General features: G+C 39.7%; 2 long non-coding RNA genes across 2 annotated transcripts in view; both read left to right on the forward strand.

The window, feature by feature from the left end:
- Positions 1-3268: 3268 nt before the first annotated feature.
- On the forward strand, positions 3269-10552 carry LOC111097951. The gene is made up of 3 exons (XR_005366425.1): positions 3269-3519; positions 5425-5574; positions 10433-10552. It is a non-coding gene; the product is annotated as an uncharacterized LOC111097951 (long non-coding RNA).
- A 723-nt stretch (positions 10553-11275) lies between these two features.
- The window catches only part of LOC102153715, a 28742-nt gene continuing 16005 nt past the window's right edge, over positions 11276-24012 (forward strand). The window contains exon 1 of the long non-coding RNA XR_005367049.1: positions 11276-11576. This is a non-coding gene — a long non-coding RNA (uncharacterized LOC102153715). The remainder of the gene's footprint in view (positions 11577-24012) is intronic.

Consider the following 24012-nt stretch of genomic DNA (forward strand, 5'->3'; position numbering starts at 1 on the left):
AGCAATTGTTTTAGATGGTAAGATTTTAGTTAATTGACTGAGAGCATTGAATGTCAAGCTCAAGAGTTCTAACTACTCCAGAAGCTATAGGAAACATCATCAGAGGGCTGTGAGTGAGGAGTGATGTGCTCTCTAGAAGCTAACTTGGGAGCCATGAGAAGGGTGGATTAAGACAAGAGACTGGGAGACTATTTGAGGAAGTTGTGGTAAGAGTACAAAAGAGAGAACCGAGGGTGGGGCTGGAGCAGGAGGGTTGGAGTGAGGGGCAGGTCAAAGACGCATGACTGATGTACAATGGCATTTATTCCTGACTGGTGGTGGGAAATTGAAAAAAAGATAAAGCCTGGATTGCCAATGAAGAAAGGAGGGCATGGCAAAGGAAGGCAGGAAGAGGAGTTGGGTCTGGGCACCACTGAAGCTGATGTGCCCATGGGAACCCTGGCCAGTTACCTGAATTTTGGTCTGCTCATATCTGAACTTTATTTTAGTAACAGAAATATAAACTTCTATCTGGCTTAAGTCATTGTTATTTGGGGTTTATCTGTCCCTTGCAATCAAACATGAGCCTAACAAATACCAATACTGGGGCTTTGTTTTCCCCCATGACCACAGTCTCCTTTGAAGAGGTAACTGCTTTACCCCCAAAATATTGCCTAGTTTTGAAAGACGATTCTTCTCCCTCCCAAAGTCTTCATGCTCAATCTGTCTCCAAAGATTATAGTTTCACCTTTATTTTTTTAAAAAGATTTTACTTATTTATTCATAAGAGACACACAGAGAGAGAGAGGCAAAGACACAGGCAGAGGGAGAAGCAGGCTCCATGCAAGGAGCCTGACGTGGGATTCGATCCCCTGACGTGGGTCTCCAGGATCACACCCTGGGCTGAAGTCAGCGCTAAACCGCTGCGCCACCCGGGCTGCCCCAGTTTCTCCTTTAAAGATAAATTTTAGGCTCACCTTTCCAGTGTAGTGTCCTGGAGGATGCTCCTGTCTAGGTGATTGCCCACCTGGATGAACATCTCTCCTTTCCACCCCACCAGTGCAGACACTGCTGACGGCCAGCCACAAACTGCCCTTCAACCTCTTCTTCCCCAACAATTCTGAACCTTTCAAGATCCTCTCAAATCTGGCTTCATCTGATATGACAGCCTTTCCCACCTTTTTCCAACATGAACTTTAGTTCAAATCAAACCAGTCTTCTTTTCCAAAACATTGTGTCCATTCCCAGATCCACAGTTCACTTATTCTTTCTACATGGAATTTTTTCTCACTTGGCTACAGTGTATTTGGCAATCTCATCTTTCAAAGCCTTGAGCAAATTAGTAAGTCACCAGACAGGAGCATGTGTGACCTGAACCAGGACACAAATCCAGCAAGGCTGTAAGCATAGTTGTAAGCAAACTCCCAGCCAGAAACCATAAGCAACTTGAAAGCAGAGATGCTATCCAATATCTCCTCAACACCCATCCTCTCCCCATAATTCTGAGAAAAGTGATCAATACTGAATCTGGAGAGATTCTCTCAATGAAGAAAGAAAAATGATGCGAAATTAAAGTGAAATCATTTAAAGATTCACAGACAAATAACTAAAACTATGTGATAAAATTTACTCATACACACAAATATAATTGGATTTGAAATTTATAATCTACAATGTCATACTCATTAGGATGGTTACTGTCAAAAACCAGAAAACAACAAGTGTTGGTGAGGATGGGGGGAAGTTGGAACCCCTGTGCACTGGTGGGAATATAAAATGGTGCAGCTGCTGTGGAAAACAGCATGGCAGTTCCCCAAAAAATTAAAAATAGAATTATAACAGGATCCAGCAGTTTCATTTCTGGGTATGTACTCCACATAATGGAAAGCAGGGTTTTGGGCAGATATTCATACACCTATGTTCATAGTAGTATTAGTCACGGTAGCCAAAAGTGGGAAGCGTCCACCAATGAATGAATGGATAAACAAAACATGAAATATACACACAATGGTGCCTTAATAAGTCTCAAAAAGGAAATAAATTCTTACAGATACTATGACATGGATGAACCCTGAAGACATTATGCTAAGTTAAAAAGACAAATCCTGTAAGATTCCACTTATATCAGGTACATAGAATAAGCAAATTCATAGAGCCAGAAAACAGAATGGTAGAAGGTGGTTGCTGAGGACTGTGGAGAGGGGGAAAACAAGGAGTTATTGTTTAATGGTTTCAGAGCTTCTACTGGGAAGATGAAGAGAGCTCTAGGGATTGGCTGCACAACAGTGTGAATGTGCTTAACGCTACCGAACAACATACTTCAGAAATAGTTAAGATGGTGAATTTTATGTTATATGGATTTTGCCATGATTAGAAATAATTTTTTAAAATTAGAATCTACATGATTTGGTGTTTGATTCTGGCAACATATTTAAATAACTTAGGCAATTCTTAAATCAAAACATTGATTCCTCCCTCTCCCTAGAAATAGTTATTTAATTAGTTTGAAGTAGAATATTAAATGATTCTAATGTACAACCAGGGGAATTACTGGTAGAGGAATTCAGGAAAAATGCCAGTGACCTCACATATACTTTTTAGATATAGACTCTTAGAAGAAATGTGTGAGAGGAAGAAGAAAGAGCTCAGACATCAGTTTTAGATACCTGAGGGTTCCCTCTGACTGCTTCCAAATTTTGAGATGTTGGACAACTTATGGCAAAGTCTTCAGTGCCCAACCTGATGCCTGGTACACAGCAAGCTATCCATATATATTAGAAATAAATAACACATCTCCCTGGCAGCATAATGACTCTATTGCCATATTGTTCTGAGAATTAGCTACCAGACACAATAGAGGTAAAGTTGCAAATATTGCTTGGCACACAGTAGGCATGCAATAAGCGATAGATATTGTCACTAGTGTTCCAGAAGGATCTTCAGAGGGCATCTCTAGTCTTCTCATTTAGCAGATGAGTACACTCAGGACCAGTTAAGAGGAAGGATTCTTTACTCAGTGCTCATATTATTATATAATGGCCTTCTACTTTCTTAACTTCTGTTTGTTAAGTGCTTTCATGTAAATGTCTATAATAAGACTTCCAAAAATCAGTGCTGCTCTTCAAATCATCATTTACAACAGGAATTGGGATGTGTTCAGACAAGCCTGCAGGTGCCTTGCTTAGCAATGTTATATAGCAGAATGTAGCTCTTTATGACACCCTGTGGAACATCAAACCCAAGACAATGACCTTGAGACTCTGAGGCCAGAGAGAGGAGCACAGACCATGGTGGGGCCTGAGGGTACCATCCTGCAGTTGCCATTTTCCCAGATTCCCAGGTGGCTCTTCTGCACACTAAAGTGGAGAAGCACTGTCATTCTAGAAACCACCTGGAAGTTCATTCATTCAGCATTCAACATTTTCCTGAGCAGTACTCCTTGTGGGCCCTGTCCATGGCACCATCAAGTCCAAGAAGATATCGTTCTATCCCCCAGGAGCTCAAAATCTTCTAAAGGATAGACAAACAGCAGATGATACAGTACGGTGTGATCATTTATTCATTCATTTCACTTAATCATTCAACAAATAACTATCAAGAGCCCACCATGTTCCAGGCATAGATTCACATACAGAAAGGCCACATTGCATAGTGGTTATACCATGGACAGGGCACCTGTGCTGCCAGGGTTTGCATCCTTGCTACTCTGCTCACTACCAGAGTGACACTGGGGAAGTGACCTAACCTCCATATGCCTCAGTTTCTTCATCTATAAAATGGGGAAAATAATGGCACCTCCCTCACAGGGTGATTATGACAATTCTATGAGTTACTATACCTAAAGCCTAGATAAAGCACCTGGTAAGTCCTGAATATATTTCCACAGGAATGAATGTAAGCTTCATGAAAGCCAGGATTTTTGTTTATTTTATCCCTAATACCTACAACAGTATCGGCCACATAGCGGGCAATCACTATTTGTTGAATGGATAAATGAATTTCTGTGGGAGATTGCCAGCAACATGGCAGACTGGACTGGAATTAGCTGTTTCCTCTTCACTTTCAACACATATGTGTTGGGTACTATATAAATAGACATTTTAAAAACACATATCTGGCCTCAAAGATAAATTCCCAGGTACTAAAAAATCAAAGAAAGAAATCACAGATAGAAATTTAAACAGAAGCTGGCAAATTAGAAGTTTCAAAAATGGCCAACTCTTTTAATGATGGTGTTGGTGATGGGAATGGGGATGATGGGGATGATGTAGATGATGGCTGAATGAAGATCAAGAAGAATTATAGGGCACTTGTAATTGAAATACAGGGCACTCTTCCTAGAACAACTCTTTGGGAAGTCATCCCCTCCCCTACTTTTGCCTGTGATACCCACATATTTACCCCACAGATTGCAATCTCCATGAAGGTGGAGCTATCTAGCTCATCTCTTTATTTCAGCTGTTTCGGTTCCTCATGTGATCACTGCACCTCATAAACTGAACTAGGTGTAGAAATTTCCCTGGGGCACTTTCTTCTGGTTCTGGAGCAGCCACACACAGACATAGACTCACATGCCAGTGAGTAGGAGAAAACCAACACGTCAACAATGTCAAACTCCCACCAAGTGTTTCACTTCACTGCTCACCATAGCCACTAAGGTTGCCCACCCTACTTATCACTTCTAAGGAAAGAATTCAAACTTTCATGAGTCTGCAAGAAAGAGATTAATGTTGAGACTCTTTACAACCTGCTACACCCTGCTCTAGCTCTAACTGCTTGGGTACCAATCTATAAGGGATGAGAAGACATTATTGGAATAAATAGGAATATGGTGTTGCTAACTCAGATTTCCACACAGCATCTTTAGACAACTACCAAAATATAAATTGGACCTGCTGAAACTGACATAGCACATTGGAATAGAAATTTTAAAAATATTCTTAGCTGGCATGAAGCAATGCAAGGTGAGTATTTTAGTTCTTTGCATATGCAAAGTGTACAGTGCAAATCCTGGATATACCACCAACTCTGAGACTAGCCAGCTCATATTCTAAAACCAAATAGTACATAGTGTAGGGCTGCTCATTGGGAATAGAGATTCATTTTATTATTTAAATTTTAAACCTTTTAATATACATATCCCCCAAAGCTATCTGATTCTGAAAAATCAAAATTCCTCAATAATTCTAAGTAAAGTGTTAATATATTACATAAATGTAATCTTTTATTTTTAACATAAAGGAAGAGGCACACCATTTTTCTTACTAGAAAATCAGTTTTCTCTTGAATCTACTAAAATATTGAGCAGATATTTAGAGATTCTTCTTTTCACAGGTGCCATGTATCTCTAGCCCTGGAAAACACCCAGCTATTACCTGCCTCTGGTCCCCCAAACACACATACCCATGCTCTGGTCCAGTCTCTGAAAGCCAACTTTGTTTCCAGGGGAAAGGTTACTACTGGGAGGCCCCAGTTGCCCTTCTCATCGGCAGAGGCAGCACAGCACACTGACTGAGGCCCCAGGGTCCGGCTACTCCAGTTGGCCTCCTCCTTGTACAATGACCGTGTGACTGCTCAACCACCATCTGACTGTGGGTAAGTCACTCAAGTTCTCAGAGCCCATCGCTTTGCCTGTACCGCAGTCATAATGCCTTCCTCATCCTGCAGGTGGGAGCTAAAATGAGCGAGCACGTGGGAAGCATGTAGAACAGTGCTTGGCACATAGTAAGTGCCCGGTAAGCATGAGCTATTACTGTTGTTGTCACCGTGCCCTCTCTAACCCTAGATGACTCTTTAATTCGCCTCTACTCTGGCTCAAGTTTGTGTAACCTCACTCCCAAATTTCTACTATGCTTTGGTGCTGGGGCTTTAGAAATGCAGTAGTAGGGGCACCTGGGTGGCTCAGACGGTTGAGTGTCTGCCGTCGGTTTGGGTTACAATCCCAGAGTTTTGGGATTGAGCCCCACATTGGGCTCCCCACTCAATGAGGGGCCTGCTTCTCCCTTTCCATCTCCCTCTGCCTCTGCTCACCCTGCTTGTGCCCTCTCTGTGTCAAATAAATAAATAAAATCTTAAAAAAAAAAAAAAGAAAGAAATGTAGTAGTAGACATTGGGGAAGCTTTCATGAGGGCAATGGCATTAAAGGTGGACATTAAAAATCTCTTCCTCTCTATTTGAGCGCTTATCAGAAAATTAGAAAAGGAGGAAATTGAGGAATTACAAAATCTCCTTAGAATTCTTAAATTTATTATTTTTTTAAAATAGGTTCCACACCCAACATGGAGCTTAAACTCATGACCCCGAGATTAAGAGTCACATGCCCGACTAACTGAGCCAGCACAGTGTCCCTCCTTAAAGTTCTTTATAGGCCAGTCAGAGCCCTTTCAACTATATGTTGAACATATATATGTTCTATATGTTCTCAGACAGGTACCCTTAGCTCTTTCTCTCTTTCCCCCTGTATGTCATATCTTCCCAACCCTGTTATTATGTCTTTTATCCTTCAGAGCTTTTTCTTTAACTTAATTTTTTTTCTAAATTTTCTGAGCCCAAAGGAATGCCATGTGCCAGCTGCAGTAACACCAGGGCTTAGCAGAGCAGAGTAACACATCCAAATTTTCCTTGAGCTTTCTCTATTCCTAAGAATAAGATTAACTTTGAAGAAGACACACAAGACTTTAGTAAGGCAAAAATAACATGAAATGGCTTATTGGAGCCAAATTGCTTTTCACTTGTGCCATTTCTGTCCGTGTCACACACACCTTTTAATTAATACTAAAAGAAGAGTAATGGAATCATTGTTGGGAGAACAGACTGAAATTGATAGGGCTGCTGTAGGTTATGAATGTCGTTCCCTGCATAAGGGCAACCGGCTGAGGGGTTAGTGGGGCCTGAAATCCAGCCTCTGACTCAGAAAGCTGTGCTTCCTAGGACAGCGTGGGATTTACTCAGAAGAGACATCTTTCTCTATTTCACACAAAGACACCATATGGGCTATTGATGGTTACATACAGGGGGCTTAAATAACTAAGCGAATATATTGAGGATAATGGGACCCAGATTTCTTGTCGCCAAAGGAGTTTCAAACGTGGAAAGGGTGTTAGGCTGAAATGGGAGGTGTCAGTGTGAACTCATGGTTTTTTAATATAGGCAGATATAATTTACATGGGTATGTGGAGTGTGTACGTGGGTAATATTTCCTAGCTCTTTCTACACAGAGGGCCTAGGATCCATGATACACCTATAGCAATGATCATACCTTGTAACACGGATCTTGGTTTATAAAATACCTTTCTCCTTTAAAAGGAACCAGAACCCATTAGAAAGATGGAGGATTCCAGGGTTGGGACAATGAAAGTATAACACGAGCCAGAAACATCTTGTGGTTCTAAAAAGTACAAAAGTAGCAAATTTTCAGAACATGTCAAAATTACATAAGGTCAGCTTGAAAGGACTCCCTCCTTCCACCTGTCTCTGGTCTCCCAAACACCCCCATACTCTCATACTTGCCCAAATCAGGGAAAGTCTGAGCATCAAAATAAGTAATGACAGTCATAGATTATAAGTCATTAAATAAAATTATAGTTCTATAAACCCATACTGACACAAATAAGTGAATTTTAAAAATGGGATAGAAAGAAAAGCAACCTTAAAATAGAATAGCAACCAATAAATATAGAATAAATACTAACATTTGGTAGCCATCACAAGAATAATTGATTCGGGCAAAGTCATCAATGAATGCTAAAATTAGTGGGTGAAAGTTTGATCGGGAACAGGATATTTACATCCCAATGTATCATCCCCAAAATTACTGATTAGCAAATACAAAATATTTATTTATTGCTAAGTACAAAATAGTTAATTGATCTTAGAGTGGATAGCCTAGCAAGATACCATTTTTACCGAATGACAAAACTTAACAGTAATGGGACAAATGAACATTATGTACCACCTGATCTGATTCACTAGAAAGGGTTTACCTGATAAGCATACATAAACTGAATCCAATCTTTAGGAAACCCAAGTTTCAAACCAAGTGGAGAGATGTTCTACAAAGTTACGGGATTAAACTCTTCAAGAATATCCATGTTGTGGAAGGTAAGGAAAAAGCAAAGAACTCATCCAGACTAAAGTGGCACAATGACTAAATGCAACACATGACCCTGGATTGTATCCCGGATCTGTAAAAGGCACTATTAGGACAATTAAAACATTTCTAATGGGGTATATAGATATTGATGTTTGTTTTGCAGGTATGTAGGAGAGTTTTGTTTGTTAGGAAATACACACTGAAATATTAAAGAGTATTGAGGCATCTTATCTACAACTCACTTTCAAATGGCTCAATAAAAAGTATATATCAATAGAAAGAGAGGTAAATGTGAGAGAGGTAAATTCACAGGGTTGTGAATATTTGTGTTTTGTTTTGTTTTGTTTTGTTTTGTTTTGTTTCTAAAAAGTGAAGACAAAGGGAAAAGATTTTTAGGCCAAAAAGACCCTAAGAGAATTAATCCCAAATAAGCCTGCCCTGAAAGATAAGGAAAGGAAGGTCCTCTGACAGAAGGAAAATAGTTCCTCCAAAACACTGAAATACAAAAAAGAGTGAAGAACAATGGAAAAGTAAAAAATGTGGGTAAATGTACATGAATAGTAAGTATAACAATGATGCTATATTGTGTGGTCTAAAAGATGTATAGAATAACACAAAATACGGGGAGTGGGGTTAAGTAGAATTTACATTTTAAGGCCCTAGCACTGTTAATGAAGTGATAAAAGTACTAATTTATATTAGATTGTAATAAGCCCAGTTTGCATGTTCTAATCGTGAGGCTAGCCATTAAAGACATAGAAAAAAGAAATATGTAATTATAAATGGAGAGGGGAAATGGAATAGTAACAATAAAAGAACTTTATTAACCCAAAAGAAGAGAAGAAAGAAGCAATAAAGCAAACATAAAACAGGTGGAACAAGTAGAAAAAAGTTAAATTATAGGTATATTAAAATACATATGAATATATCACTTACATAAATATAAATATGAGATACTCCCGTTAAAAGGCAAAGATTGTCAAGCTGAATACAAACAAAATAAAAGACCTAGTCAGAAGTGCTTATGAGTCTTAAATATAGGGACAGGAAAAGATTGAAAGTAAAAGGATAGAAAAGATATATGTACAAACACTAACCAAAAGAAAGTTGATATAGCCCCATAAATGTCAAAATAAATTTTAAGATAAAAACCATCACTAGAAAGAGAGAATCTTTTGATAGTGATAAAAGGTTCAATTCACTAGGAAGATAACACAATCTCTAAATTTGTGTTCATCATAGATAAAGCGAAATAGTGAAAAGCACATCGCTAAACGTTAACATACTTCTCATAATAGCAAGTGGAATAAGGAGGGAAAAAATCAGCAATAACAAAGAAGACTTAAATAATGCAATTAATGAATTTAACCTAATTGACATTTATAGAACACCGCAGGTAAAGATGCAAGGCATGTTCTTTTTTTTCTTCTTTTTTTAAAGATTTTATTTATTCATGAGAGACACACACAGAGAGAGGCAAAGACACAGGCAGAGGGAGAAGCAGGCTCCATGCAGGGAGCCCGACGTGCGACTCGATCCAGGGTCTCCAGGATCACACCCTGGGCTGAAGGCAGCGCTAAACCCCTAAGCCACCGGGGCTGCCCAAGGCATGCTCTTTTTAAGTGCACAAGGAATAGTTCCTAAAATTGACATATGCTAGACCATAAAATGAGCCTTAACAAATTTCAAAGAATTGAAATCATTTGAGGTATGTTTTTTGACCACAGTGGAATTAAGTTAGGTATCAGTCACAAAAAGATGACTCAAATATTCCCATGTTTAGAATAAACAGAATCATTCACAATACCCTCTAAAAGAGATCTGGCTCGGAACAGCAGCTCTGGCCACCTTCCCTGACGCTGCCATGCCCGTTGGCTGTCCTACAGGCAGGTGTGGTCCTGCCTCATTGCCTGGCCCTTTGAATGGTGGGCCTCCTCACGCTGTAGCTCTTGCGGCTGGTCCTGCCTTCACATCCCAGAAGCATCCTGTGGACCCTCTCCTTCTCTCTACCCCACATAGTAATCTGGCCACCAGTCTGTCTCCTGCTTCAGCCTTCAGAAAACCTATATTTCAGCCACCTGAGAATAGTCACCCATGCTCATGCCCTCATGCACCATGTTCTCTGACATACGCTCCTCCTGCTGCCTTACATGTTTCATCTTCTCTCCCGCACAAAACCCCCCTTCACCCGTCTCCTCTGCCTGTGGAACTCCTACTCATCTGTCAAGGTCCTGCTCAAATTTCATCTTCTTTCTTCCTGAGCCCCAGTCAGAATTAAATATGGTCTTGATGGTTATATATCTACTCTAATGCCAATCATATTTGACTCTGGCAGAGGTATATGTCTATCTCTCCCTACAGAACAAGAGCTCCAGGAAGACGTGGACCTTGTCCTGTTCAGATTTATATACCTAAAGACTAGCTCCGTCAATGAGAAGCAGGAACTGTGCCATCACTGAATGAATGAAGCCAGCAGGCATCAATAAATTGTCTTTTAATAAATGAATAAATGTTTTAGAGGTAGTTCCTCCTTACACACCTGAACACCAATACCTGCCATCTCTGCCATCATCAATGTAAGGGTGTGTGCTGATTCACTGATGCATTTACTGAATCCCTAATATCGTGGCAAGCTAGAGGCTGGGCATACAGAGGTAAAAAACAAAAAACAAAAAATAAAAAAAAACAAAAAAAACAAACACGGACCCTGTCTTCACGGAGCTCAGATTCTCCTAGAGTTAACTGTAAACCCATTTAAAGGTACATTGATATGCATATACGCTTAGGATTAATGCATTTCAAAGAAACATATTACTTTCTTAAAACAATATGAAGTTTACATGTTTTTGATAAATGTTATTTAGACCAGTGCGGCTGGTAACACTGGAGAAATTTGGAAATGGTTCCATCACCAACGATTTCATTCTCTGGGTGACTTTGGTTGACACCAAGATCATCAGGCAAAGCTCTGAAATAATACTTATTGAAAGCTGAAAATGTGAATGAGTCTCCACCTGCAAGAAATGATGAATCCTTTTCCAAAAACAGAGATAATTGTTAGCAATTTCAGAAGGTGAACTAGTAAAAGATTCATTCTCATATCGTTCTCATCTGTCTGATAGAGATGGAAGGTTTACATGGGCTTGACTAGTCCCCATGGCAACAGCCTTTCTCCCGGGTTACCATAGGAATTGTGAAGGCCTTTATAAACCTCCATTAGCACAGCCTAGGCCGGCAGCCGTCAGAAACGTCTGCTGAGGAAGACACTGCAAAGTGTCAGCAAGGGCGTTTGGGAATTAATTTTACCCTAGAGTAGCTGTGCAGGTCTGTTTAGCTCCCACCTCTACAGCTATGAACACCAGATAACACTAGAATCAGCCCGATGCCTTGAATGCTTCATATGAGGGGGTTTTCGAAATCTAGCCACAAACATATGACCAGATTTGAAAAGATTATGAGAGATCAGGAAGGATTCTATTCTGACCAAGCCCGACACAGGAGAAAGGTAAATTCATGTGTTTTTCCCCTCCAGGACAGGGCATTAGGGCCATATTAATAATTAATATTAATAATATAATGGATGGTGGGGATGGTTACTCAACAATGTGAATGTTCTTAATACCACTGAACTGTACACTTAAAAATTGTTAAGCTGTTAAAATTTTATGTGTATTTTAGCACATTAAAAATTTTTTAAACCCTAATAGTCATAATTATGATACTACCATTACTGAGCATCTACTATATCCCAGGCGCTAATGCCCGGTGCTTCAGATGTTCTATGTCATATCATCTCACAAGCCTGGGAGCAGCTATCCCTACTTTAAGGATGATTATTATTCCCACACTGAAGATGAGAAATTGGAGATTTAGAGAAACAAAATAAGTTGCTCCAGGGTACACAGCTAGGAGGTGGTGGGTGAGTGCGGTCAAGACCAGGTCTCTGTGACTTTGAGATCCCGGCCCTTAATCATATAACTTCAACATCCACGTCACACACCGTGGAAGCTCGTGGATATGATTAAGACAGCTTCTTTTGAATTGATACGTTTAAGCTTTTGTTGAATTTTGTTTCAATTTTGTTGTTTTTTCGAAGATGTAAAGGGTGATCTCTTCAGGTGTGACTATAAGAGGGCTTTCATTTTTATTCTAACCTTTGAATTATTTTACAACAACCACGTACTTTCAGAAAATATGAAGATATTTCCATTCCTTTAAAGTTGCATTGTATGAAGTTGAATGACTCCTGGTACTTGCAAATTATCAATCTGTACTTAAAAAAAAAAAAAACCTAAAATGTATAGGATAGTTGCATATAGGGAGAAATTGTTTAATAAATAAACTGGAGAGTGGCAGGTCATTTTTAAGCAATGGAAAGCCCCTCTCATCAGAGCAAAGAAAATTACCATGTTTCATACCAAAAAAAAAAAAAAAAAAGTAGAATGCATTTGGTAATTATCTCTTTGGGCTTTGGTCAAGCTACATGGAAGAAGTATGAAAAGAAAACCTCTGGGGAGAAGTAATTCTAAAACCATTGGGAATTTCTTCAGTAGCAAGAAGCAAAGCAGAAATAGCATTTGGTTCTTTAACAATAAGCCTTTGGGACATGCCACCAGAGGGGAGGCATGGTGTCCTACAAGGTTTCTTCCACATGCCAGTCAAAGCTGTGAAGAACACTATCAAGAAGATTCTTCTACCAAGAGCCAAAAACCTGAGTCCCAGCCCCTGAATCTCTCAATGCCCAAGTAGGTAAACAGGAGAAGGAATTACTTTTTTTTCTTTCTTTTCAAAGACGTAAGTGGAAAAGAGGATACTAATTAGCAGGCAATGAAAACATACCAGATTGCATCTACTTTTCTTTATGATTTTGCTTTTGAAGTACAGTTTCTTAAATATCTGGTAATGTTTCTCTTTTGCTGCTTTGATAACTTGTTTTAAACAGTAAAATTGCTTAGTGAGTATAGAATTACAGTTTTGAAAGATGAAAAGATCTGGAGAGCTGTTGCAAAACAATGTAAGTGAACTTAATGCTGCTGAACTATATACACTTTTAAAAAAATGGTTAAGTGGCACATTTTATTTTATGTGTCTTTAGCCAAAAAAAAAAAAAAAATGTTTAAGGGGCAAAATTGATGACATCTGTCTTAGTCGGCTCAGGCTGCTATAACAAAATACCACAGACTGTGTGGCTTAAGCAACAGATAGTTATTTCTCACACTTCTGGAGGCTGGAAGTCCAAGATCAAGTGGCCAGCAAGATTAGCTTCCTGATAAGATCCCTCTTCCGGGCTTGCAGATGACCACCTACTTGCTGTGTCCTCACAAGGCAAAGAGAGTGAACTCTGGTCTCTTCCTCTTCTCATAAAGATATTAATCCCATCATGGGGCCCACCCTCTTGAACTCATCTAAATCTAATTACTCCAGTAATAGGCATCCAGAAGAGACACCCTTTCCTCATTAACAGATAAAATCCAGAACTCTCTTGTTTTGCTTTCATGTTGAGCTCACTTCTAGTCCTGCTTCTGCATTCACTCACCCTTTGACCTCTTGCTCTGCCTTTGTCCATCTCAATGATGGACATGGCTTCTGAATCCAACCTCACCATGAGGGCCCATTCCAGCCTATCTCAAAAGTGGGCTACATTGGACATAAAGCCAAAGGCATTATCAAGACACTGGACAAAAAAATTATAAAACAATAAGCTGATTTTTATCAGGAATAAATTTAAAGCTGTGCTCTTTATGATTAAATCGATTAAATGATTAAATCAATCGTTTCAATCTAGGATTCAAGACATAGCTTGATAGCAGTTCATATGATACAGACTTTGGGCTTTTATTGACCATTACTGACAAATCCAATATTAGTCAACAGTCTAATAAGATCACTAAGATTACCAGCATGATGTTTAGCTGCATCAGAAAGTTGGCAAACTCATTTACTGAAGGGACAGGGAGTATTTTAGAAGGGAAAGGAGTATTTTAGAATTTTAGTATTTTCAAATAGGCCATACAGTCTCTGTGGCAATTACTCAACTCTGTCCCTATCAATCAAAAGCAGCCAGAGACAATGTGTAGAAGAATGGGTGTGGCTATGTTCCAAGAAAACTTTAGTTATACAAACTGGGTCAGTTTCCTGATCCCTTGACTACAAAATGGAGAGCCAAAATCAAGTTGATATTCTCACTGCACCCTGCAGGAATTAAGCCACCAGCTAATTTTTGTTTATTTCTGGACTCTAAAAGTGTAGTTGGTCAGAGACAAGAGAATGGAGATTTTCCTATTGATCAGTATTGATTTATTAATCCATCAACTCGGAGCATCATTTTTCAGTTCAGAGCATCATTTTTCAATTCAGCTAAGAATCCACCTAGAAGTACTCCTATTCCATTTGAACTTCTCCGTCTGGTCCCCAAGGAGAACATGGCTATCCTTGGCAGAGCCTTGCTGAAATCACACCACTCAAATCTACACAGAATTGAAAATTTTGAGAGAGGCTAGAGTGTGGCATATTGGTCCTTAGTGAACCCATGTAGCTCCTGAGGATCATCAATCCTTTAAAATGCTTACCAGGTGATCACATAATAGACTGTCCTAGCTTCTGAGCTACAAGATGGCAAATCTATGGGCAGAAATCGAACACTGGTGGCCTGTTGGCCCTATACATCTACAAATCTGTTTAATTCAGCCTGTACAATACTTTTTAAAATGTTCAAATTGTTGTCCCCATTTGAACATTTAAAAATTTAACTTAAAAATGTTGAAGTTCCAGCAATTAGGGGCATGGCTACAACCAGCTGGAGCTCAGTAACAGCTGGCCCTTTAAGAAAGAGCCTGCCTTTTCCAGCTCACTAAGGTCTCCATCCGCCCTACTTGACTCTTTAGTCATTTTCTGGTCTCCGTAAAACGTTTAAGTTTACAATCTCTTCTACATAACCCACTTTTTCCCCTTTTAGAAAATCATGACTATTCTTAGCTGATTCCAGTCTTCTGACACATCCCCCATTTTTCACAGCTCCTCTGAGATAACCAGAAGTGGCCCAGTAATCTCATTTGCAAGGTCTCGCAGTTCCCTAGAATACAATGTTCCTGGGCAGGAGGCTGGAAGCTTTGTGCTCACTCAGTGTCTTCACCAGTTTGGACTTCGGTGATCTTTTTTATGTCCCTGATTGTTCTACTCTTTCCATTCATAAGGTCATTCTCCTGGGCAGAGCAAAAGAAGGCCAAGAGTTTTGGAATGGCTTTGAAAGCATTTACCCAAGACATTTGCTTTTGCCTTGTTCACTCTTCGACTTGCTCCAAATAGCATTCTGTGTCCTTTATGATGTCCTGGGCATTGTTAACAAGTCAGAATTTATCCTGAGCTTTTGCTTTTCTGACGTCATTTGTACAAATCTTCACCATCCTTTTTTTTTTTTTTTTTTTTTTTTTCCACCATCCTTTATATTCATTCTTTGGTTTCCGGTAATGTCCTTGGAAGAGCCGAGCTCACATGGAGCTCCCTGAGAAGCCAAAGGATTCCTTCTATTTAGAGACCACCTCAGTTTCTTTGTCATCAGGATTGTAGGCAATTTCATGGACAGAATGTCCACATGGGAACCTTCCCAGCCCTGCTGAGACATTTACCACTTTAGTATTTCAAACTCGCTGAATCTTATCTCTGGGTTTCTTTTTCTCCTCCTGGCTAACAGAAGCTTGCTCTCTCTCTCTCTCTCTCTCTCTCTCTCAGTCTTCCTCTCCTTTCTATCATAATTAAGTACAGGAGACGATCTCATCACCTTATCTACCTGCTGGGAGAAAAAAAATTCAGTGTCAAGTAAGGATTTATTAGAAGCTGGTCAGAATCTGAAATTTGCTTACGTCTGACACATTCTGGTTTCCAGCTTTATCCTTTGAATTTGGGAGATGTGGAGAAGCCTCCTGGGGAAAAAAAACTCAAACAGATGCATGTGGCATGGGAAAGTAAATGATAAGGTAGAGGTGTTCAACAGAAAGTAAATTGCAAGAGGATGTGCAGAACCCCTTGGACATAAACTACATCCAAACACGAGGGATTTTGCATGACTAGTTAGATTCAGTGCCAAAGCCTGAGAGTCTATGGAGAGAGAGGTTGCAAATACCACGATGGGGAGCTTTTGCTTGAACCCCCTCTGACTCCTCCATCCAGACAGACACGTGTGCCCTGGAAAGAAGGGAACAATGAGTGAACTAAAGACCTTTCTACCCAAATTGGTTGTGAGCTCCCCTAAGAGACTGAGACCTGGAGAAAGGAAAGGGCCAGCCAGAGGAGCAATGGGTATTAAGTGATGGTGTAGGAGCAAGCTGGGGACAATCAAGATACAACATGAAGACATCTTGTTTCCTTACCAGATCTGCAATCTGAGTCAGGGATTCATTTTTTCCATCCAGCTGGATGATCTTCAGGATGCACTCATGTCAAAAACAACTTCTTTTCTTTTATATTTTTGCCTTTCTCAAGGTTTGACTCATGGCTCATTGAATCTCCACTCAAGGATTTGCTTGTGACATGTAGCAACTACTATATTTGCTGCTTTCTTTTTTTTAAATTTAAATTCAGTTTGCCAACATATAGTACATCATTAGTTTCAGATATAGTTTTCAGTAATTCATCAGTTGCGTATAATACCCAGTGCTCATCCCATCAAGCACCTTCCTCAGTGCCCATCACCCAGTTACCCTATCCCACCCCCCCAATTCCCCTTCAGCAACCCTCAGTTTGTTTCCCAGAGTTAAGAGTCCCTCATGGTTTCTCTTCCTGACTTTTCCCCATTCAGTTTCCCTTCCTTCCCTATGGTCCCTTTCACTATTTTTTATATTCCATATATGAGTGAGATCATATGATAATTGTCTTTCTCCTATTGACTTATTTCACTCAGCATAATACCCTCCAGTTCCATACATATCAGTGTAAATGATAGATATTCTTCCTTTCTGATGGCTAAGTAATATTTCATTGTGTATATAGACCACATCTTCTTTATTTATTCACCTGTTGAAGGACATCTTCGCTCCTTCCATAGTTTGGCTATTCTGGACATTACTGCTATGAACATTGGGGTGCAGGTGTCCCTTTGCTTCACTATATTTGTATCTTTGGGGTAAATACTCAGTAGTGCAGTTGTTGGGTCATAGGGTAACTCTACATGCTTCTTTCTAAGAAGGTAAATACCTCCATTACCATTTTTAGGTATAAGGACCCTCCATCAAGTCTTGAGACTCCTAAAGCTGTATCTCCCTTCTTACATTAAAATATCAAAGTTATTCTATTACATAGTACTAGTAAAGCCTTTCCAACCCTTTGTCTGGTTTTCACCTTTCATTACCTGAGATTCTCCTTGCCCCCACCCCTAGTCTTATGCTTCTGGGTAACTAGTAACCAGCCCTACAATTTTTTTCTGAGTAGTCACTGAGGACACCATGATCTTGCCAGTCCTCATGTGATAATAGTTACTACTAATGATGATGATAAGTGCCACTTATTGGGTAGCTACTGTGAGCTATTCACATCTATTATCTCTTATCTTTTCAAGGGATATTTTTATTTCCACTTTATAGATGAAAAAAAATGGAGACTCAGGTACCGAAATAACTTGCTCAAAGTTCCAAAGCTATTAAGTGGATGGGCTGATCTAACAGGGTCCTGACATCCTCGAAAGAGACAATTGAAGAGAACTTAATGAAGGGAACATGGTAAGGTATGCAGACTCATAGAAAACCTGCAAGGGGTGATAAAGTAACCCATTAATAGAAATAGCAGAAAACTTTTCCTATCCTTGGGCATGAAGGGGCAGGAAAAGCTAGCGGTTGCTGGAACCTGGAGAGAAGCTGTAAGAAAGGGCCAACTGTCAGGAGCAGTCATGGCCAAACTGCAACCCAACAAAAGACAACTGGGCAAATAAATATCCTGACCTCACTTCTTACCTCTGATTACCTGCCAGTACCTCCCATTGACTAAACCCAATAGGGGGCAGGAAAGCAAATCTCAGCCCAGTCCCCAGCACACAGGACAAGGTGAAGAATGGTAGAAAGTGTGTCTGGAGGAAAATGGAGAACATCCCTCAGAACTGAGATCTGAACCCTGGGTTGCCTAACTCCAAAGCCCTTGTTTTTCTCAAAATTCCAGTGTCTTAAATTCCAGACACTTAACTTAGTGTCTTAAGTAAGGGCCCGTAATTTCAGTTTCTAAAACCTTGCTATCCAAACCCAGATTCCATTCTCAGACATGCATCTTAGGTAGTCATTAACTTCCCAGATAACCTTATTTCTTCCAAGTCATCTACCAAATAACAACCTGACAAAGCAAAGAAGAAAGCCATGCCCGTACCCATAAAGTTCCTCTGTGTCCTGTTTAGCATATTAGAATCCCTGGAGATATTGATAACATTTGCCCACACAAATGATTCATTAAGAGTGGGATATCTTAGCAGACTCACCACAGCCCAGACACCTGCTCCAAGAAGTCAGTCCTTTCCTGATTGGAGGACTGGCCAACCCACGGTCCCTTGAAATCCTTCACCCCTTGATTTTCTCTGACCTTTATTCTCTCACCCCATCTACTTCTTTCTTAAGAAGGAATACCAAGAGGCATTCATCAACCTCATTCCTATTCTCCTCAATCAGGCGAATCTATTAAGACTTCCAGTGACTGCTGGTTACTGATTTACTGTATAATCAATATGCCTTCATCCATAGACAGTATCTTCCATGACTTCCCCAAAGATGAGGAAATAGCAATTGTATTGGTCAGTTCCCAAGACAAGAATTGGGCCACTGTTTCAAGCAGGCAGTATCACTGCTTTTAAAAGTCATGTAAAATGTTTAAAAAGTCATGTAAGATAAAACACATTTATGTATGCAGCAAATCTACAAAAAATTAGAATAGGTAAATTTAGCAAAGTCACAGGTTACAAGGTAATTATATAAAATCAATTATATTTTTATAGACTATCAGTGAAAAATTGGAAAATGAAATCAAACAACTACAGTGACATGAAACATAAAGCATTTAGGAATATACTTCACACATATACACAAGACTATACACTGAAAACTACAAAATATCGCTGTGATAAATTGAGAATAACTAAACAAATTGAAAGATATATATATATATATATATATATATATATATATATATATGTTCATGAATTGCAAGTCTCAATATTGTGATGTTATCTGTTTTCTCTAAATTTATTTATAAATTCCTATCAAAACCCCAGCAGTCTTTTTGGTGGAAATTAACACACTGATTCTAAAATGTATATGGAATTGCAAATGATTGAAAATATCCAAAACCAGTTTTGAAAAAGAAGTAGAGACTTGGAGGACTTACCCTACTGGACTTCAAGACTTACAAAGCTATAGTAATCAAGGCAGTGTGGTACTGGTGTCAGGATAGACAATTGGATTAATAGAACAGATTAGAGAGATCACACATATATCACCTTCAACAAAGGTGACAAAGTAATTTAATGGTGAAAGGGCAGTCTTCAATCAGGAATCACTAGATCTCTATATGGGAAAACATATCCTTACCTCACATCATACACAAAAACTAACCTAAAATAGATCATAAAACAAAATGGAAAACTGTAACTATAAAACTCCTTGAGGAGAATATAAGAGAAAATCTTTGAGGCCTTGAAGACAGCAAACATTTTTTTACTCAGGACACAAAAGGCATTAAACATAAAAATAAAAAATTAAAAAAAAAAAACCTGATAAATTTAACAGCAATAGTCCTGAGACTACTGCCTGGGGAGTTTAAGCCAGCTTGGCACCTAGATGAGTCTCTTTTTCTTTGTGTATTTTTGCCCTTGTGTTAACAAGCATGTTAAATTGACCCTTGGCTAAAGCTCTTGAGTTTTACGTAACTCCAGGCCAGCCTGCCAAAGTTCTCTGTGCTGGATTGGGTCTCAGTCCCAGGGAACAATAAAATGTGATTTTTGCCTTTCTTTGCCTTTGTTCTGTGTTAATGTATATCTTTGTAAATATGTCAAGAAAAGAAGAGGCTGAGCTGAGACAGAATTTATGTTCTCCTGGATCCCACACCAAAATAATATTGAACACTGTCAATAAGCCAAGATCATCACAGGCTTCATGTACCACTGCCATGCTTTGTCTCATTCTATGGTTTAAAAACCAGTGTCCCCCTAAGTGTTACATTGGAATCCTTAAATTTAATTAATAGGTGGCCACATTTCCTGGCCCTGACTTGGAGAAGAAAAACGCTTCCCAAGGGGATGTTTCTGTTATAATCTACACTGTCACCTTGGGAATGCAATATACTAGATTGCTGTGGATATCGTTCCCATTACTGAACCTAAGGTCCCACTAAAGGGCCCAGCCCTGGCTTAACTGGGGACATGGACAATGACAAAGATGTGTCTCTGCTTTGGAGGTCTTGGAGATGTTAACTGCTTGAAACTCCCAGAAGGTCCCTGAATCTCTGCCCATCAGAACAATGAGAGGGCCATAGAAACCTAAAGATAAAAGAGGTTGAGGCTGAAGACATCCTTTGAAAGAAGACACACATCTGTGTTTTCATGGCTATGAATCCATTGACTCTGACTTTATCCCTCCCTAGACCTGGATCTGTGGACTTGATTCTTTGTCCTTTTGTGTGAACCCAACAATTTCTGAATTTCTGATCTTGCTAAAACCTGCCCTCAGCACCTTACAGTTCTAGCAATGTCTCCAGCATCAGAGATGTTCCTGTGGATGTGGCCCCAGATGATCCAGTTTACTCCACATTGGTTGCTATTCTGTTCTTAATAAAAGCACAGAACTGAGGAAAGCTTGTAAGGTTTTACCATAGCTCTATCTCCAACTCTTCTGTTCAGTTCTTTTCTGGCCCTTGGAGATGCAAGATGGTCCCTGACTTCCAGAAAATTACCCTCTAGTTAGGGAGCAACTGAAGCAAGTCCTACAACTCTTTGAACTGAGACATGTGCTATTTTCAGGGCTGGTATGATCAAATAGGAAAGTGTAAAGTATATATATGCAATAAATTCACATGATTTCTGCACATATGGAATGTTACATAAAATGTGTCTTCCATTAGAGGCTGTATTAATGAGATCCTTAGTCTGAAAACAATCAAAGTACAAATAATTATTTAATTAGCAGAAGCCTTACTTGAGTTCTAGACTTAAATCAAAACCATAATTAATTACACAGCATACTGTCTTGATCTCCTTTATATACATAATTGAAGATGGTATTTTGGCTAGTTTTTCATGTATTTGCTGTTTTCACATAAGCAAAATGGCGCCATCAGCCAGACCTCTGGGCCACTCTTCCGGCCCAAGAGGACACTCTTTACACTTCATAAGCCTCAGAGATGGTACTGAAATGGGCCTTCGACCTGTCCTCAGAGACTTCTCAGAGTCTACATCAGTCATTCTGCAGAGAAAGGGTTTGTAAGTACCCTATCTTCAACATAAAATTTAAGTCTTATAGCTGAAAAGTCGCAGATTTAACTCCTACTTTGCTTTCCACCCTCTTCCTCCTCCTCAAATCCACCCCTACACAGCCTCACCTGTCTCATCTGTGTACATGTCAATCTCCCCACTAGATCCCAACCTCATTTGGAAATAAAAGCTATATGTCTCTTTCATCTTGAAGAGGCCTCCAACACTGCCTAGTTCAATAATATGCACACTATAAATCCAAATACATATTTTACAATAAATTGATTAATACACTAAAGCCTCTTTCAAAAAAATATATCTTTGGGAGCAGGCTATGACTAGCAAGGACAGTGGGACCCTCACTCCCTTGTATGGAGTTTGGATAGATGAGAAGTTGAAATGGCCAATGGAGAAATGAGGTTATGAAAGACACTGTTGCCAAAAATTGGGAGGTTGTTAATGTGGGGCCCAATCTTTTTCAGAGGCATCACTGGGAGCTTGGGGATTACAGACCATTAAGCCTCACCTCGGTATCAGGACAACAGATGGAGAGTTTAAAGAAGGACAGAATAGTACAACACAGATAAGGTGGATGTGATACTGGGTCTCAGCATGGCTTTCCCCGGGGAGGCTGATCTCTACAGCCAGGCTGAGTTCTCTGATAAGGAGAATGAAGAAACAGACTGTTCAACATGGTTGTACTCCAATCAGATTTGCTCATGTTTTCAGCCAGTATGGGTGGGGAGTAGAACACAGACACTCTAGGAAGAAGAGCCAGAGGGGTTGGCACAGGATCTTGCCTGGATTCAAACATCTTCCTGGCAGCAAATGAATGTGGCTAAGCTGGGTGGCACTGCAGTGGGCTGGGAAGCCCTAAGGAGTCACTTCATGGAAGAGATGCATTCCAGCCAGGTTTGCTGCAGAGAATGTTTTTGTCAGTGAATCCTACCTTCCTACCGATTGCATTCTTCTAAAAAAAAGAAAAAAAAATCAGACATAAATTCTTTTGAAATAAGAACCAATAGTCAAGTGAAGTTTTCCAAAATTTGATCACAGACAGGATGTTCAGAGAGTTACTATACCCAAATGACTGTTGGCTCTTCTTTGAAGAAATAATGAGCACTAGCATCCTCCCAGCCACAAAGGTAGGAACACACGGAAACTGTCTTTAACAACCTCTTGCCAGTTCTATCCCAATAACCTCCCTCTTCTTTCACCCCATTACCACTGCCCTAGGTCAGACTTTATCAGGTTTCACTGGACCAAATGATAGCTTCCCAGCAGGTTCTTCTGCCTCTTGATAATTCCCTTCAAGCTCCCTCCACACAGCATTCCAGATCAACTTCAAAAAGCACATCTGTCATTGTGTCACACTGCCACTCAAAAACCTTCAGAGGCTCCCTCTTGTCTAAACAAAATCTAAACTTTGTAACCTGGAATTCAAGAGCTGCATATTCTGATCCAGATGTGTCTTTCCAATCATTTTTTTTAATTTCCCTGCATTTTCACTTCAAATAAATTTAACTTTAATTAAAATAATATCCACTATTTAGTGATTATAGGCCAGGTTTTCTCTCTCTCTCTCTCTCTCTCTACCACTTTATGAGGTATGTCTTATGATTGATCTCCATGTGATATATGAAGAAATGGGTCCAAACAGATGAAATAACATGCCAAAAGTCATCTAATCAGTAGGCGGCAGAACCAGGTCTCCATCACCACAATCCAGGTGTGGGCCTCTGCCCATCCCCCATAAAACTTCTCCTATTTGGGGAATGCTTGCACTGTCCCTATTTCCTATGACGAAGAAATGTGCATGTTCCTCTTGCCCGATGCTTTTAATTCCTTAGACTGCTTTGTTGTACAACCTGGAACTAAGTTTTCTAGCTCCAATTTTCAATAAAGATCTGACTTGTTAAAGCAGGCCACTCTCATTTATTGCTTGTTCATTTATTTCTAATTCCATTTATCTAAACTGGGAGTTGTCTTTTTCAGAGTGGAACTGTTTTTCCTCCCCTCTTGCCAAGCAATAGAGAAAGAACTGAATAAGTGGCACGTGTTCACTTAAGGAAAATGTTTGGTTTGTGAAATCTCATCTGAATCATCCCTTCTCCATGGCCTGATTTTCACACAGAACTAAAAAGTGTATAAAATGTCCCAGTTGGAAGAGCTAGGTAGAAGGGGCAGTCTGCAGGCACAGAGGAAAGAAGATGTACTGCCATAAATCCCTTAGGATTGTCTGTAGATTGGTGAGCTTCTAACGATGAAACTGATTAGTGGGCAGCCCTGGTGGCCCAGTGGTTTAGCACCACCTTCAGCCCAGGGTGTGATCCTGGAGACCCGGGATCAAGTCCCACGTCAGGCTCCCTGCATGGAGCCTGCTTCTCCCTCTGCCTGTGTCTCTGCCTCTCTCTCTCTGTGTCTCTCATGAATAAATAAATAAAATCTTAAAAAAAAAAAAAACTGGATTAGTGCTCTTGTCACAGCTATTAAGTAATATCAGCTGATT

The sequence above is a fragment of the Canis lupus genome, chromosome 11, assembly GCF_011100685.1.
Source record: "Canis lupus familiaris isolate Mischka breed German Shepherd chromosome 11, alternate assembly UU_Cfam_GSD_1.0, whole genome shotgun sequence".
Lineage (NCBI taxonomy): Eukaryota > Metazoa > Chordata > Mammalia > Carnivora > Canidae > Canis > Canis lupus.